Genomic DNA, 15,308 nt, shown 5'->3' with positions numbered 1-15,308 from the left:
ACTTACTGCAATGGACCCTTTTTTTGTTACAAAAAACTTTTGTTTCAAAATTTTGACGTTTTGTAACAATATTTTTTGTTACAAATGCGCCTTTTTCTTGTAGTGAATGTTAACAAATTTGTTTACTCGTCATTTTCATTTAATGTTTAGTGCATTTTACGATTCCTAGTGTATGGCTAATGGAGTGTATTATCCTAGATGGTCTGGAATGATGCAAAAGAGTTTAGATTGGCCGAGGAATATGACTTATAGGGAGAAATATCATATCCATACTTTCACTGAATCCTCTCACATTTCATTTGAGTAGGAAAGATAATGTGGTAGGTCGTTTAAAGAGTTGTCATTGTATTTATCAAACCTTATGTAGTAGGTGTTTGGGAAATTTAGTTTTTCATAAGATCATGCATTATGCTCTATATTTGAAATAAAAAATGTATGTGTAAGAGACTCTGTTATGGAGTGTTAACTTTAGAAATTAATCATCATCATGCAGTATTATGACTTTTATAATTTATGCCTTATATTGAATTTGAAAATTCAGCATGACCATGCATGCTGCTATATGAGACTCAAGTATGCAATATTGAATTCGGAAACTCAAAATCATCAAGACGAATATGAGGTAATTAAGAAAGTATTTCCAAAACATCAGAATCATGCATTATGCTCTATATTTAGAATAAAAGATGTATGTGTAGGATACTCTGTTATATAGTGTTAAATATGGAACTTCATCATCATCATGCAGCATTATGACTTTCCTAATTTATGCTTTATACATCATAATCATGCATGCTGTTGTATGAGACTCTAGTATGCAATATTGAATTTGGAAACTCAAAATCAGCAAGACACAATATGAGGTAATAAAGAAGGTACTTCAAAAACATCAAACAACGTTAATCAGTGTGCCATTTACAACTAACTAACTGCTATGTACAAGTGATAAAATATTGTTTCAATGTGACAAAAGAGAAGATTGCCAAACAACACCATGCAATCCAAAAAAACATCATCACCATCTGTATCATTTTAAGGTTAGTTACTCATAATCAACAAACTGAACCAAGAGCACCACATCCGAGTGGGTCCTTGATATCTCAAAGAAAGCCAGTTGATCATCATTGATGTTGCACAACTTCACGAATTCCCCTAGCCTCTTGTGATGGTGCCACAATTATGTCTTCGCTTGCCCCCGTATCGGCTATAGGCCGCCCAAACAGAGATATCCCCTGTACGCAGAATGACCATGACATTGTCACCAACTCCGTGGTCAAAGTGTGGTACATTTGGCTGGCAAAATATGACAACGAGAAGTAGTTAGATAATGTGGACCATTACTGCAAGGGACATGAATTCAATTATAATAAATCGGCTGTTAATAATGTCATTATCAACAATTAGCACTCAATCCGGCGATTTTCTACTAAACAATGCAATTCGGCAACAAAATAAAGACATTACAGAGATCAAACATGGCGCGTTAATCACCAACATAAAACACGGACATGCATAACTCTTATTCGACATAACCCAATAATTACAACATAACCAACAACACAAGAACAACACAGATAATGTGGACCAATACTGTCAATGTAACAGGTGCATATAGTCGAAAGGGAAGGAGATATGAATATTACTAGCACTTACCAGGAAGTCGACACCTAATAGCCTTCTTGTGATGTGCAGTACAAAGAACTGGTGAGGGGAGCGAAGTGTCTGTGCCACCTCAGACGCAGCCGCTCCTAAAAATATTGATACAACTCGTTCGAAGCTGAGGCGGTAAAGGAGTATTTGGAAGGTATTTGGAACCTGGGAGGTTGCTCTGTTGCTAGATTCACCTCCAGACGAAACGTAAATCCTCTCCACTTCGAGTGATTTAAAGATGCGCACATCAAAGTCTTGAGGCCCTTATGCTTAAACAGTAGAATGTTACTCGGACAAAGCTTGTAGTCACGATAAAACCTCACCTAAGACATTCGAGATACATCCAATCTTCTACGTTTTCTGTACCCCGTCGGAGACTATTAGGTAGACGTGTTTGCTAGCTTTTGGGAGGAGATTATTTGGGAAGGGTAGACGTTGCATGAATACGTATATCAACAAAGAGCATAATAGATAGTACTATAGGTGGCCATGTGAACCATTGGCAAATAAGGCAAATGATGAGGAAAGGAGACATCAAGTATAGTCAAGGAAGGATGGGATAAACCAAATGAGGATGAAGCAGTATACCAATGGTCGCGATAGATTCCCACCCGCTTTGATAGCCTAGACGACGTGGTTGTTCCTTTCATTGTGCCTTACTGCATGAGGAGGTCTTTCCCTACTTGTGGCAATGAGTTCTTTCTTCCATAGGTACGAATGTAAACAATGAAAGGATAGACGAAAATTGGGAGAGTGAGAAGAACAATAACAGAAGGGGTAGCGTGTGAATCGCTCGGATTTGATCGGTGAATCCTATCTAATAAATGTAGTCAGACTTTTAAATCCTCTTTATAGGTTTATGTGTCATCACTCCTCTAGTCTTCTTTTACACACCAAAATGTTCCGTTCCTAATACATTAATTTTTTATTTTTTTTACCAATTTCTTTATTAAAATGGTTAAACCATTCTGTAAATGAAACAACTAGGCTGCCATATACTGTGGAAGTAAATAGCTTCTAATTAAGTTGTGGTGATTCGGTTTAACAACCCATGACCCAGAAATAATGCAGTCTCAATACAATATGGAAAATTAGTGAGATTAATACTCCAAGAACTAGTGTTTTGCATTTTTACCCTAATTTGGCCTAAAATGTTATATTTAAAGTGCCCAAAATGACTCTCAAGTCAAATGATTCCAAATGAAGAAAATTTGAGAACAAAATATTCACAATGCCATCGATCCTTTTGCACAACTAATACGGTTCATGCAAATAACATAAATAAAAATGAAACAACAGTTAACATGAAGACATGCTGTCCCCATCCATAGTCCCATGCATACAAATTTAACACAATAATTCAAATAGTCCAGAAAAAATGAAGGAGGCGGAAGCAAGCCTCAATTCTGGGTGTTGGACTTGCACTTCGCAATCCACCCTGCATTCTCGTTGAAAGGTGACAACAGTAGGCCAAGAACGGTCTTCATCCTCATATATTTGTCATCCAATTGCACCACCATGATTTCGTTTATTAAGCCGAGACATCAGCAATGGAATGCACATAATTAAAAGCACCAAATAAAAATATTTAACCTTTTGAACGAGTTTTCTCTGGAATCCCCCCATGGCCATCCAATTCAAGACACATGCAGTAGAAAGGTGACTGCACAACAAGAATTTATATAAGGCATAAATGATTTTTTGTTAATGTGAACTGTAACAACTATGCTTGGAAACTAACCATGATTGGCATGTTGGAAGGCCATCGGCCTCTGCTATTTCGAAGCACATAACTCCCCTAGCTCTCTTTCGGAAATAGGTCGGTTATGCAGAGGTTGCTATAATCCTCAATAATTCATCTCTCTGTGGTGATAAATCAAGGAGACATCAAAATATTTATAGACAACAACTATTGGAATTAATGTGGTTGTAGGGAGAAATTATCAGGTTTCGTATAATAATTTTTCAGGTGGTGCTTTCCTCATCGCCCATGCATGCATCTAAGTGATATAGTTTCATCTCATCAAATGCTACCACCATGAGATATCAGTGATTCGACATGGCTTTCACAGGAATCTAAGCCTATAAATGAGATCAATCACAATGTATGAAAGGATTTTAGGGACCTGATTATGTCCATAATGTTATGCATGGAAGGAACTGCTAGATAGTAACTTACATAAGTCAGATTATGCAAAGGCTTTATTCAGGTATCTTTGTAATTCTTTATCATTTCTGCCAACAGCTTTGTGTCCAGAACGTCATTCTACAAAAATACAAAGTGTGAAGAAATTAAGTACAAAGTGCATAAAAATTGAACTTGTAAAAGGTGACAATGTTAGTTACGTGAGACGTATTGCGAATGACAGGGGCAAGCACCAAATAGTTGGCCCATCTGGTGTCTGACTACCCAAAGTGAGTCTCATGGTAAGAGCATAGAAAATAATATCCTCTGGCAATTCTCCTAGTAAGATGTGAGGAGTTATTTTCTCTTAATGATTATGTCTCCCAACTTGACAAGCTCCTCCCAAACCTAATTGTGCAGTAAGATGGAATACACAACCAATTTGATACACAAGACAATACAACTTTACAATGCTCACATTGGGTCTGCCTGGAGGTTGAATGCGTATGTGGTGACCCTAATCTCGAACTCGCTTAGGGATGTGTCCTTTGCTTTCATAGTGGTTTACGTACTTATTCGCGACACATTCTTTCCTCCCGCGTTAAGCTGGCTCTTAAAAAGTTCAACGAGTTAGCGGATGGGGCCTTTTGTCCTAGAACAACCATGCCGAATTGGTGATTTGGGGCTAGTCCCTTTTCTTGTTGGATACATTGGCATAATGGCCTTGATGCCGTTGACAACGGAGTCCTTTCTTGGGAACAATAGGTGTGAGATCTGGTGGGCGAAATTGTGATCGTCAATGGCGCCATCAACATGGTACGCTCATTGCAATCTCAACTCTTTATCACAACTCCGCACAACTAACCAGCAAGTGCACTGGGTCGTCCAAGTAATAAACCTTACGCGAGTAAGGGTCGATCCCACGGAGATTGTTGGTATGAAGCAAGCTATGGTCACCTTGTAAATCTTAGTCAGGCAGACTCAAATGGGTATAGATGATGAATAAAACATAAAGATAAAGATAGAGATACTTATGCAATTCATTGGTGAGAACTTCAGATAAGCGAATGGAGATGCTTTGTCCCTTCCGTCTCTCTGCTTTCCTACTGTCTTCATCCAATCCTTCTTACTCCTTTCCATGGCAAGCTTATGCAAGGGTTTCACCGTTGTCAGTGGCTACCTCCCATCCTCTCAGTGGAAATGTTCAACGCACCCTGCCACGGCACGGCTATCCAGCTGTCGGTTCTCGATCATGTTGGAATAGAATCCAGTGATTCTTTTGCGTCTGTCACTAACGCCCCACAATCGCGAGTTTGAAGCACGTCACAGTCATTCAATCATTGAATCCTACTCAGAATACCACAGACAAGGTTAGACCTTCCGGATTCTCTTGAATGCCGCCATCAGTTCTAGCCTATACCACGAAGACTCTGATCTCACGGAATGGCTGGCTCGGTTGTCAGGCGATCAACCATGCATCGTGTATCAGGAATCCAAGAGATATTCACCCAATCTAAGGTAGAACGGAGGTGGTTGTCAGTCACACGTTCATAGGTGAGAATGATGATGAGTGTCACGAATCATCATATTCATCAAGTTGAAGAACAAGTGATATCTTGGAACAAGAACAAGCGGAATTGAATAGAAGAACAATAGTAATTGCATTAATACTCGAGGTACAGCAGAGCTCCACACCTTAATCTATGGTGTGTAGAAACTCCACCGTTGAAAATACATAAGAACAAAAGTGATCATTGGCTTCGGCCCCAGAGAGGGAACCAGAAAAACCAGGATGAAAATACAATAGTAAAAGGTCCTATTTATAGGGAGCTAGTAGCTTAAGAATTACAAAGATGAGTAAAAGACATAAAAATCCACTTCCGGGCCCACTTGGTGTGTGCTTGGGCTGAGCAATGAAGCATTTTCGTGTAGAGACTCTTCTTGGAGTTAAACGCCAGCTTTTGTGCCAGTTTGGGCGTTTAACTCCCACTTTGGTGCCAGTTCCGGCGTTTAACGCTGGGAATTCTGAAGGTGACTTTGAACGCCGGTTTGGGCCATCAAATCTTGGGCAAAGTATGGACTATCATATATTGCTGGAAAGCCCAGGATGTCTCCTTTCCAACGCCGTTAAGAGCGCGCCTATTGGGTTTCTGTAGCTCCAGAAAATCTACTTCGAGTGCAGGGAGGTCAGAATCCAACAGCATCTGCAGTCCTTTTCAGTCTCTGAATCAGATTTTTGCTCAGGTCCCTCAATTTCAGCCAGAAAATACATGAAATCACAGAAAAACACACAAACTCATAGTAAAGTCCAGAAAAGTGAATTTTAACTAAAAACTAATAAAAATATACTAAAAACTAACTAAATCCTACTAGAAACATACTAAAAACAATGCCAAAAAGCGTACAAATTATCCGCTCATCAAGATCCCAATAGTCTTTCGCTGTATTTTGGTCAGTGGATCAATCAAGGGGGAAGGTGGTGGCTCTAACAAGCCGAACAAGCCGGATAAGTATCTGCCCGGATAGAACAAGCTAGCTCCCTATTGTGAGGGAAAATGGAGCCCATTCCCTGAGATAAGTTTTGGATCTGTCACACGTCGTGCATCCGATGATTGTCTTGTCTAAGACGACGACCTCTCTGCTAATACCTGCAACAGTGATGGGTTAGGGTTTGGGCCAGGTGACAAAAGTAAGCCACAAATGTCAGTGAACAAAAAAGACTAATACCTTTTTCGAAAAGGACATGTAAATCAGCAAACTTATTTAATATTAATGTCAAAATTAAGAAATATTAAATATTATCACCAAAATTTTAAACTAATTAATATATAAAGAATAACTAATGATGCTACAATTTTAGGAAATTGCACGATCGGCAAAAATTCCTTCCGGCAAGTGCACCGGTTATCGTCAAGTAAAAACTCACAATAGAGTGAGGTCGAATCCCACAAGGATTGGTTGAGTGAGCAATTCGGATTAGAAGTGTGTTCTAGTTGAGCGGAATCAAGATTTAGATGAGAATTGCGGAATGTAAAATTGGCAGGAAACGTAAATGGCAAGAAATTGAAATTGCGGAATCTTAAATTGCATGAATTAAAGAGCGAGAAGCTAAATTGCTGAAATTAAAAAGGGATCGGGGTGATTGCATGAATTTAATTGCAGAATGTAAAGAGAAAGTGGTATATCAGAAATGGGGAATTCATTGGGTTTCAGGAGATATTGAGATCTCCGAATCAAATCATTTTTATCCCTTCCTCAACCAATGCATTCATTGAATTTTGCTTGGCAATCTTATATGATTGGATCCCAATCCCTTGGCTCACCAATTCTCTCTAAAAACAAACAAATTCCCAATCCCTTGGTTTAAATGTTCATAAGAAGAGATGATGCTCGATCACTGATTATACCACACAGTTTCATGAACCACAATTTGGTAGGATTACATGTCACAATATCCATCCAAACCCCAATCCAATTCACTGTGAGAAAGCTTCTCTAGCATGAATCCTCCATTCCTTTCCCAAGGTTCCGAAGGATTCCAATTATGGATAGTTTCTTTCCCAAGACAACTAACCAATGGAATTAGATCGAGAAGCTTTCTAACAAAATTCAAGAGAAAAGATTGAAGAAGAAGATAAAAACTATTATTGATTCATTGAATTACAATAGAGCTCCCTAACCCAATGAAAGGGGGTTTAGTGAGTCATAGCTCTGAATTCAATTACAAAAAGTATGAAAACTAGAAAAATGATCCAAAGTCCTCTAATTAACTTAAATTCTATCCTATTTATACACTTTCTAAATTGAGCTTCTGTTGTGTTTCTTGGGCTTTGAGGCCTTTCCCTGATTTCCTTTTGCTTTGGGTTTATGATCCATAATCCTGATGAGGCTGCTGATCCAATTCTGTAACATTCATTGAGCCAACTTAGTGATAATCAAGTAATGACACATGACTCAACAAATTGAAATTCCAGACTCATCAATTCTTCAGGCCCAATCCCATAAACCATAATATTCAATTGGGTTTCATACCAGAGTACGTTTAAGTTAATGTTTGTGCTCAAATGCTAACTTAAAACTGCAATATCTTTGGCCCAGAAACCTTTTCAAATAGTGGCGTTTAAGTTGCAGTTTAAGCTTAAACTGCAACTTAAACGCCAGACACTTCCAGTGATGCCTTTTGTGGAAGCACGTTTAAGTTCCAGTTTAAGCTTAAACTGGAACTTAAACGTTGGACACTCCTGGAGGTGGTATAACTCAAGCACGTTTAAGCTTCAGTTTAAGGTTAAACTGAAGCTTAAACATGGAAATGGAAGAAAGCAACCCTGGAGCGTGGAATGGTCGAACACGTGTGGAAATGAAGAAAGCAACCCTGGAGGAGAATTTTGGTCGAACACGTTTAAGCTCCAGTTTAAGGTTAAACTGGAGCTTAAACGTGGAAATGGCTCCCTGGTGCATTTCTCATTTCTGGCGTTTAACTTCCAGTTTAAGGTTAAACTGGAGGTTAAACGCCACTTTCAGCTTTTCCTCAGCTTTCATGATTTTGGCATTTAAGCTCCAGTTTAAGCTTAAACCATATAATGCTGGGAACTATCAGTGGCGTTTAAGCTCCAGTTTAAGCTTAAACTGGAGCTTAAACGCCACTGATAGTTCCCAGCATTATATGGCTTGGCAGTTTAAGTTCCAGTTTAAGCTTAAACTGGAACTTAAACTCCACATGTGATATTCAAGCTTCCTTTATTGATTTTGTTGCTTCCTTGCCTAGCCTCTTCTTCCCTGAAGTCATCCAAACAACTGCATCAAAGTCTTGCAAAATTTCATGAGAAATCTTCCATTCATAGCATTCAAGTAATATAACTAAAAACTCATGGAATTTGCATCAAAATCATACTGTTTGGATGGTTCATTGCTTTGTTATTCATTTAACCATTCTTGGTTACTTTAAGCTCAAGAAAATGCATAAAACAACTAAAACTAACAGAAAAATGCTAGTGAAACTAGCCTAAGATGCCTTGGCATCAACTAATTCCTAATATGAGGAACACTATATACAATAACATACATAGATACTTATAGGTTATAAATAAAAAATATAGTAATCAAAATATTTCTCATATTTAGATAATATGAATATTATTTTGGTGAAGTTATGCACTTTATTGCGGGATAAAATATGACAAATGATGGCCAACATCTTAAAGAAAAAAGAATATATAACGAAATAACAAATATAGGGCAGCAATACAATAGATAAATATGGATGAATACATTCAAACCCCAATTTCCGCTAATGGTTGTCTAGATCTGCCAGTTTGTCGCACCCGTCGGGGGAATGTTGGCATGGAGAATGGTTGTGTCATGGTCATCCACATTGGTAATGGGAATCATAGTGTCGAAGTCATCAGGGTTGCTGTAGATGAAAGTGAACGTTTTTATGAACAGAAGTGTGGTTTCGACAAAGTTACCTGTTCCCTCAGAAACTTTCTTGTCAGATCATTGCCTTTTGCAAATAGCACAAAATAGGGAGTCAGATCCGTTCTTCTCAAACGACAACTTTATCATGATTTGTTGAATCATGTCAACAACAGAACATAGTAGGCCAATGGCTTGGTCGCGCTATTGCTGACGACCCTCGCATGCATCAACCTACGAGGACATGCCTTGCATCCCAGAGGAAAGATCCTTTAGGGTGGACGCTATGTCACCAATGTAGGTAAGTTCCTGAAAAAAATAAATTGTTTCACTTTATACATAATCTACATGTAATCATGCTTAGTACGAGAAAGAGGAGGTGGTGCTGTTCCATTGTACTTACACTTTGTGGTGGCTGAGTCAACGTCTCGCCTCCTAGGATATCTAGCAACTCGTCGTTCATCTCAAAGTGGTTATTGGCAGGTGGTGATTCGATAATGGGCATGGTGTGCAACGTTACCTCTCAACAATACACTCAGTTAATGTGTGGAGTATGAATGGTCTCCTCTTGTTGTGCAATAAGTCTTTTAAACTAAATGAAACCAAAATTTTATTGTGCGGAGCCATTCGTCTTTTCAACTGAGTTCTATTCCCGTATACAGTTAGTATCAGTATCGAATTAAGTTTTCATGAAAGAGTTGCTACTAAGATGAAAGACTCCCTAAGTTTCTTACTGGTCATTGTCAATGCAATGGATATGGATGGACTCAAAGCAGGCAAGATAAATCAACCTTTTATTAAATATTCAAATTGTCATATGTATATCATGACAAAGGTGACCTTGCTTTGAAGCAAGGATTGCATCTAATGCATGTTGACACCAAAGACATGATCAATGTGATATTAAACTATATGTAAGCATGGTATTATATATTGTTATATACAATTATACCATTGACAACATATTAAACTAGTATGAATAATGCTGCTATTAGATTTGAAAATATTGTTGTATATATTCTATGGTAAACTGCATATTCTAACAACCTTTACTTTTTGTCCACATTTAAAAAACAATGATATACGCCTACCGATAGTGTCTATTACATACACGAGTGGTATTCTTTTCTTAACTATAGGAACATGGTGGGTTATTTAATTTATATAGTGGACTACATAGCATTATATAATTCATATTTATTATTTTGACATTGCATAGAAAATAATATATCGATATGCATTAAACCATATATATATATATATATATATATATATATATATATATATATATTAATTTCTTAGTATTGTATTTGTTACATCTGATCTCCGCCCCTGTATTTTATGCAATAAAACTTTTCTCCTTAGCTCAATTATCATATTGATAGATGCCTATCTTTCAATTACCCCAAAAATAAAAATATACTAATGCTGCTGCATTAGAAACCTCGTCAGCTACGAAAGAAGACTTGATGCAGACTATAATTTGTCTCATCCTTAATTTTTCTCTAGTTATCACTGCACATACTGTGAAAAAGACTATCTTAACATAAGACAAATAAGGTAGAGTCAACTATCACAACAACATAGCATTAAATGCATTAAGGCACAATTCGTTATACTTTAAATTAAATATATCTTAAACAAGCTTATAATAAACTAATTATACGGTTTCATTATCACGCAACCCATCCAAATACGCTGACTAATATCATAAGCGACAAACTAAATGACTCTAGAGGGCATGTTACAGTCCTACAGAACCTTATTTCATTTACTACCAACCACTTATTTTAGCCCACCTTGTGATGCCCTGTTTCGCCGCTCAGTACATCCTACTTAGTAGATGCTTTCATGGAGCCTAACGTCGATGCCATTGAGCTTTTCACATCCTAACCAAGCTACCGATTACGTTAAAAGGGCCACCTGTAAGGGAGACGGCAATTTTGCCTCGGTTTGTAAAATCTCCATGCTGCTGATGAGCGGATAATTTATACGCTTTTTGGCATTGTTTTTAGTATGTTTTTAGTATGATCTAGTTAGTTTTTAGTATATTTTTATTAGTTTTTAGTTAAAATTCACTTTTCTGGACTTTACTATGAGTTTGTGTATTTTTCTGTGATTTCAGGTATTTTCTGGCTGAAATTGAGGGACCTGAGCAAAAATCTGATTCAGAGACTGAAAAGGACTGCAGATGCTGTTGGATTCTGACCTCCCTGCACTCGAAGTAGATTTTTTGGAGCTACAGAATCCCAATTGGCGCGCTCTCAACGGCGTTGGAAAGTCGACATTCTGGGCTTTCCAGCAATATATGATAGTCTATACTTTGCCCAAGATTTGATGGCCCAAACCGGCGTTCAAAGTCACCTTCAGATTTCCCAGCGTTAAACGCCGGAACTGGCACCAAAGTGGGAGTTAAACGCCCAAACTGGCACAAAAGCTGGCGTTTAACTCCAAGAAGAGTCTCTACACAAAAATGCTTCATTGCTCAGCCCAAGCACACACCAAGTGGGCCCGGAAGTGGATTTTTATGTCATTTACTCATCTTTGTAATTCTTAAGCTACTAGTTCCCTATAAATAAGACCTTTTACTATTGTATTTTCATCTTTTGATCATGTTTTTATGATTGAACCCTCTTTGGGAGGCTGGCCTCACGGCCATGTCTAGACCTTGTTCTTATGTATTTTCAACGGTGGAGTTTCTACACACCATAGATTAAGGTGTGGAGCTCTGCTGTACCTCGAGTATTAATGCAATTACTATTGTTCTTCTATTCAATTCAGCTTGTTCTTGTTCCAAGATATCACTTGTTCTTCAACTTGATGAATGTGATGATCCGTGACACTCATCATCATTCTCACCTATGAACGTGTGACTGACAACCACCTCCGTTCTACCTTAGATTGGGTGAATATCTCTTGGATTCCTGATACACGATGCATGGTTGATCGCCGGACAACCGAGCGCTCGCCTGACAAACGAGCCAGCCATTCCGTGAGATCAGAGTCTTCGTGGTATAGGCAAGAACTAATGGCGGCATTCAAGAGAATCCGGAAGGACTAACCTTGTCTGTGGTATTCTGAGTAGGATTCAATGATTGAATGACTGTGATGTGCTTCAAACTCCTGAGGGCGGGGCGTTAGTGACAGACGCAAAAGAATCACTGGATTCTATTCCGGCCTGATTGAGAACCGACAGATGGATAGCCGTGCCGTGACAGGGTGCGTTGAACATTTCCACTGAGAGGATGGGAGGTAGCCACTGATAACGGTGAAACCCTTGCATAAGCTTGCCATGGAAATGAGTAAGAAGGATTGGATGCAGACAGTAGGAAAGCAGAGAGACGGAAGGGACAAAGCATCTCCTTTCGCTTATCTGAAATTCTCACCAATGGAATACATAAGTATCTCTATCTTTATCTTTATGTTTTATTCATATATCACCCATACCCATTTGAGTCTGCCTGACTAAGATTTACAAGGTGACCATAGCTTGCTTCATACCAACAATCTCCGTGGGATCGACCCTTACCCGCGTAAAGTTTATTACTTGAACGACCCAGTGCACTTGCTGGTTAGTTGTGCGGAGTTGTGATAGAGAGTTGAGATTGCAATGAGCGTACCATGTTGATGGCGCCATTGATGATCACAATTTCGTGCACCAAGTTTTTGGCGCCGTTGCCGGGGATTGTTTTGTGTATAGACAACTGACGGTTCATTTTGTTGCTTAGATTAGGTGTTTTTCAGAATTCTTAAGAATGAGTTCTAGAGTTTCATGATGATCTGTTGAAGTCTGGCTGGCTGTGAAGCCATGTCTAATCTTATTGGACCGAGGTTTCAACTGATCATCACAAGAGCTTGATGATTTCTATCAATCTTGCTATTGGAGCAATGATCTGCTAAGGCTTGGCTGGCCATTGGCCATGTCTAGTGTTTTGGACCGAAGCTTTCTTCGAAAGCTTGGCTGGCTGTGAAGCCATGTCTAATTCCTGGACCGGAGTCTTAGACTAGCATTGCAATGATTCCTGGAATCCAAATTAAGAATTCTGAAACCTTTATTTTCTATTTCCATATAATTTTCGAAAAATCCAAAAAAATTTCAAAATCATAAAAACCAAAAATATTTTATGTTTCTTGTTTGAGTCTAGTGTCTAATTTTAAGTTTGGTGTCTTGCATGCATTGTTTATTTGATCTTGGTTCTATTTTCAAGTCAATAGTACAGGGAACTGAAGATTCAGAACATGCAGCAGAGGAATTACACAGAAAAAGCTGGGCGTTCAAAACGCCCAGTGAAGAAGGACAGACTGGCGTTTAAACGCCAGCCAGGGTGCCTGGTTGGGCGTTTAACGCCCAAAAAGGTAGTGCATTGGGCGTTAAACGCCAGAATGTGCACCATTCTGGGCGTTTAACGCCAGGATGGCACAAGAGGGAAGATTCTGTTTTTAATTCAGATTTTTTTTCAAGTTTTCAAAGTTTTTCAAAATCAAATCTTTTTCAAATCATATCTTTTCAATCAAATCTTTTTCAAAATCAATTTCTTTCCTTTTTCAAAGATACTTGCTAACAATTAATGATTTGATTGAACAATTCAAGTATGTTGCCTCTTCTGTTGAGAAAGGTTTAATGTTTGAATCATATCTTTTCTTGTTAGGCAAGTCATTAATTTTTAAAATCAAATCTTTTTAAAATCATTTTCAAATCATATATTTTCAATCATATCTTTTTAAAAAACCATAACTTTTCAATCAAATCTTTTTAATCACATCTTTTTCAAAATAGTTTTCAATCATATCTTTTTAAATTCTAATTTCAAAATCTTTTTCAAAAATTACTTGATTTCTTTCCCACTCCTGGTTTTAGAAAATCAATTAAAGTTTTTCAAAATGTTTTCAAAATCTTTCACTTAATTTTCGAAAATTTCTTCCTCTCTTCTCACATCCTTCTATTTATGGAGTACCACTCCTTCTCAATGCACAATTCAAACTCTATCTGATTAAGTTCGAATTCTTCTACCTCTTCCTTCTAATTTTCTTCTTCTCTGACACCTCAAGGAATCTCTATACTGTGACATAGAGGATTCCACATTTTCTTGTTCTCTTCTCTTTCATATGAGCAGGAACAAAGACAAAAGCATTCTTGTTGAAGCTGACCCTGAACCTGAAAGGACCTTGAAGCGAAAGCTAAGAGAAGCTTAGGCACAACTCTCTGTAGAGGACCTAACAGAAATCTTCAAAGAAGAAGACATGGCAGCCGAAAACAACAACAATGCAAACAATGCAAGGAAGGTGCTGGGTGACTTTACTGCACCTACTCCCGACTTCTATGGGAGAAGCATCTCTATCCCTGCCATTGGAGCAAACAACTTTGAGCTTAAGCCTCAATTAGTTTTTCTAATGCAACAGAATTGCAAGTTCCATGGACTTCCATTGGAAGATCCTCATCAGTTCTTAGCTGAATTCTTGCAAATCTGTGACACTGTCAAGACTAATGGGGTTGACCCTGAGGTCTACAGACTTATGCTATTCCCTTTTGCTATAAGAGACAGAGCTAGGACATGGTTGGACTCACAACCTAAAGAAAGTCTGGACTCATGGGAAAAGCTAGTCAATGCCTTCTTGGCAAAGTTCTTTTCACCTCAAAAATTGAGTAAGCTTAGAGTGGAAGTCCAAACCTTCAGACATAAGGATGGAGAATCCCTCTATGAAGCTTGGGAAAGATACAAACAATTGATCAGAAAATGTCCTTCAGACATGCTTTCTGAATGGAGCATCATAGGTATTTTCTATGATGGTCTCTCTGAACTATCCAAGATGTCTTTGGATAGCTCTGCTGGAGGATCTCTTCATCTGAAGAAGACGCCTACAGAAGCGCAAGAACTAATTGAAATGGTTGCAAATAACCAATTCATGTACACTTCTGAAAGGAAACCTGTGAACAATGGGACAAATCAGAAGAAAGGAGTTCTTGAGATTGATACTCTGAATGCCATTCTGGCTCAGAACAAGATATTGACTCAACAAGTCAATTTGATTTCTTAAAGTCTGTCTGGAATGCAAAATGCACCAAGCAGTACTAAGGATGCTTCATCTGAAGAAGAAGCTTATGATCCTGAGAACCCTTCAA

At 38.2% G+C, this 15,308-nt stretch overlaps 1 non-coding gene across 1 annotated transcript; it reads right to left on the bottom strand.

Moving 5' to 3' along the window:
• Positions 1-14,833: 14,833 nt before the first annotated feature.
• On the bottom strand, positions 14,834-14,941 carry LOC130953505 (small nucleolar RNA R71). Its single transcript, XR_009075675.1, has one exon. It is a non-coding gene; the product is annotated as a small nucleolar RNA R71 (small nucleolar RNA).
• Between the last annotated feature and the right edge of the window lie 367 nt (positions 14,942-15,308).

The sequence above is a fragment of the Arachis stenosperma genome, chromosome 9, assembly GCF_014773155.1.
Source record: "Arachis stenosperma cultivar V10309 chromosome 9, arast.V10309.gnm1.PFL2, whole genome shotgun sequence".
In the NCBI taxonomy this organism is placed as follows: domain Eukaryota; kingdom Viridiplantae; phylum Streptophyta; class Magnoliopsida; order Fabales; family Fabaceae; genus Arachis; species Arachis stenosperma.
The sequence above is the reverse complement of the archived record's forward strand: the minus strand, read 5'-3'. Positions and strand labels throughout refer to the sequence as shown.